Here is a 3,756-nt window from a genome sequence, read left to right as displayed (position 1 = left end):
TAAGTGTGTCAAAATAAGCTCCTCAGATGAGGATTTCATTGGTTTGATGTCATATGTGTGCTCCTAGAGAAAGAAACATGTTAAGATTTGGGAAGCAAGGGTTTGTACTACTGTTGGACTGTTGAGATATGCCACGGATAACCTGGTAAAAGTGAATACAGTCCCTTCAGAGGAGAAGGCAGACTGTGACTGAGAAGCTTTGCAATAGACACAAAACATATTATCTAAATCTATGACTGCAAAGTATTTACCAGTTGCTGATTGGCTAGAATAAGTAATTTCAAAAATATTTGGTATGGGGGTCTCAGTGAATGGGACCATGAAATGATGGTTGCAATAGTCTACTGTGAGGTACCATCCATTATTTCCAGGTTTAAGAATAAGCCAAATTAAGCTGTTAAATCAAGAAGTAGTCAGGATAATCAACTCTTCTCTAAAATATAGGGTTTCAATTCCTTTTTTTTTTTTTTTTTTTGCAGTTTTTAAACCAAGCTCTGGCGAGTTTTATTAAAGAAAAATTTTGCACAATTTACTTTTCACCAGTCTGTTCTGGCATGCTTCTAATGATATCAGAATCACCTGGATCAATGATAGCCAGTGTGGACACTCTGTAGTATTTTCCACGTGCTGTGCCCAATTCAATATTGTTGCCACAGTAGTGATGGACACCAGTCTTGGCCAACATGGCATAGTAATCTACTTCAGATTTCCTCAGAGCTGGACAGTTGTTAGCAAAGATGACTAGTTTGGCTTTGCCTTGTCTGATCATCTTCTGAGTCTGCTTGTACCCCAGCACATACTTGCCACTTTTCATAACAAGTTAGAGCCTAGAGTTAATCAACTCCAGCAACTTTTTCATCTTCTTTGTGACCACCATCTTCCTGTCTTAGGTGTGGGATGGACACCTACCAAGTGCAGACTGGGTTTCAATTCTTTAGGGCCCTGCTTTAATTAGGCCCCCAGACAGAACTCACCTTTATCTTGCATGTTTTTCCACAACTGCAAAAGTGGAAACTATGAAAAGACTTTAGTTGCAACAGCTGGTTGTTTGTATGATTACTTCACCCTACGAAGCATTCCAAAATCCGAACTCTCAGAAAGGGTGGTCTCTGAATCCACCAACTAGCCACGTGGCAGCTTGTTTTCTGTTTCATACTGTCCTTGTGAGTGGTGGTCACTTCCAGTTCTTTTGGGAGCTTACCATCCAAGTTACTTGATATCTACAACTGAACTTGTAGTAGCCTTGGAAACTCAAAGTGAAAAGGATTTTTATAAAGGAAAAGAGAAGGGGATGAAATGTGTTTCATTGTATGACTAATGCAACTTTCCTGAGGAGGAGACAGAAAGCTGATGACTCACTTTCTGCATTTGTTTCCTATTATAACATTTATTTATTGACATATGGCTGAGAGGTGTTGCCATTGATGAAGCCTCCGCCTGCTGAACGAAACCAGCCTAAACTATTCAGCAGGGTGAAACTTCCAGCTCTTGAATCTGGGATTCAGACCAACAGTGTCACATGTAGAACACCACTGACACAAGAAGGAAAGAAAAACAACTCTGAAAAGCTCAACCATGAAAACTGAGTTAAGTAAAATAATGCTGACAAAAAATTTTTACATTTTTGCTTAATGTTTTCCATCTTTACTGCTGTTTGCATAATTCAAAGTATACCAGTTAATTTCTAATTACACATGCTGCTTATTGTTATCTTTGGAAAATAAAATTATGCATTGGCTTGTGTGGCTTAGTGGACTGAGTGCTGGCCAGTGAACTGTAAGGTCATGGTTCGAATCCTAGTCAGGGCACATACCTGGTTTGCAGGCCAGATCCCTGGTTGGGGGCATGTGAGAGGCAACTGACTGATGTTTCTTTCCCTCTGTTTCTCCCTCCCTTCCCATCTCTCTAAAAATAAATAAATAAAACTTTAAAAACAAGAAAATTAAATTAAATACCACCCCTGAAGTTGTACAATTAGGAGGTATCCTTGGTGTATCTATAATGTTATTTAACTCCCAAAAAGGCCCAATCATTTGAGCCACATGGCCTGCATGTTTTGATCTTGGCTTTTTTGATGTTGGTTTCAACATTGTTTTTTTAAGTATGTTTTCTTGGTTATGATTTTACAGTTGTCTCATTTTTTTGCCCCTTTATTCCCCTCCACTCTATATACCCCCTTCCGCCAGCATTCCCCCTGCCCTTACTTCAGGTCCATGGGTTAGACATATAAGTTCTTTGGCTTCTCCATTTCTTATGTTATTCTTAACCTCCCCCTGTCTATTTTGTACCTTCTATTTATGCTTTTATTCCTTGTACCTTTTCTCCCATTCTCCCTCCTTCCCCACTGATAACCCTCCATGTGATCTCCACTTCTGTGATTCTGTTTCTGTTCTACTTGTCTGCTTAGTTTGTTTTTTTAGGTTCAGTTGTTGATAGTTATGAGTTTGTTGTCATTTTGCTGTTCATGGTTTTTGATCTTCTATTTCTTAGATAAGTCCCTTTAACATTTCATATCATAAGGGCTTGGTGATGATGAACTCTGTTAACTTGGCCTTATCTGGGAAGCACTTTATCTGTCCTTCCATTCTAAATGATAGCTTTGCTAGATAGAGTAATCTTGAATGTGGGTCCTTGCCTTTCATGACTTTGAATACTTCTTTCCAACCCTTCTTGCCTGCAAGTTTTCTTTTGAGAAATCAGCTGATAATCTTATGGGAACTCTTGACATTAGTTTTTGACAGCTTTGACATCGACTCTAGTTGCCAAGACCCATTTCTCAGGAAAGTCACTTTCATGGCCCAGGTTTGTTGCTGGAAAACACGAGCTCCCATAAAATCGGATTCCAGAAGTCCCTATTACTTCTTAAGTAAACAAATTAATGAAACATTAATTTCAACAAAGTTCATCATATCAGTTAGGAAACTGTTCTTTTCCTACTGAGGATACATAGTGGGGAAAGATGGAGACAGTAGGCATAGGAGCTGACAAAACTGAATTTGAATCCTGGCCTGCCACCTCATCACTTACTAACTGTTTGACCTTCTGCAATTTAACTTCTCTGAGACTGTTTTCTCCTCTGAAAGATGAGGATGATAACAGTATCTACCTCAAAGAGTTGTTATGAAAAGTCTGGGAACAGATGTGTTTGTTCTTAGTTTTCCTGGGTTTGTCCCCCTTGCCACCCCATCTCATTCAAGTTCAGAGTCAGTTTTAAGTTCCTTACCTGCAGGTAGTGTAGGGAGGACTGGACTAAAAGCTAACATAATCTACAAATTTCCTGGTTTTGGTTTCCAAAAGCTTAATACCCTAGGGTCTAGGAGAATAGAGAGCCTCTAGTATAACAGAACAAAAGTGTAAGTAAAAAATGAAGGGAGAAAGATTTTAAGAGCCAGACTTAAGCAAGATTTTTCTGGGAAGGTATGAGGAGAGAAAAGGGGGAAATAGAGACATAAGGCATTGTGTTAGTGTGGGCCTTGAACCTTGCTTCCCAGGAAGAAAGACACTAAAGATGGACCAGGACCTCTCCAGGGATATAAGGATTTGTCCTTCTAAGCAATCACACATGTTTATCATACACTATCTGTCTAAAATATGTTACATTCTTTCTTCCTTCTTAAACAAAGAACTTTTTCTTATTGACTTAGTCATTATGGGCATTCATTTCCATGGAATGCTAATGAGTGATGCCCTCAGGTTCTTCCAAATTCTGTAGAGTCCATTGTCTCTGCACTCCATAGCTCCAGACTATTGTACTAA

The 3,756-nt window shown here is 39.1% G+C and overlaps 1 pseudogene; it reads right to left on the bottom strand.

Moving 5' to 3' along the window:
• Positions 1–456: 456 nt before the first annotated feature.
• LOC114505254 lies at positions 457–910 on the bottom strand (annotated as a pseudogene).
• Between the last annotated feature and the right edge of the window lie 2,846 nt (positions 911–3,756).

This window comes from Phyllostomus discolor, chromosome X (genome assembly GCF_004126475.2).
Source record: "Phyllostomus discolor isolate MPI-MPIP mPhyDis1 chromosome X, mPhyDis1.pri.v3, whole genome shotgun sequence".
Lineage (NCBI taxonomy): Eukaryota > Metazoa > Chordata > Mammalia > Chiroptera > Phyllostomidae > Phyllostomus > Phyllostomus discolor.
Note: the sequence above shows the minus strand (reverse complement) of the source record. Positions and strands in the feature narration are given on the sequence as shown.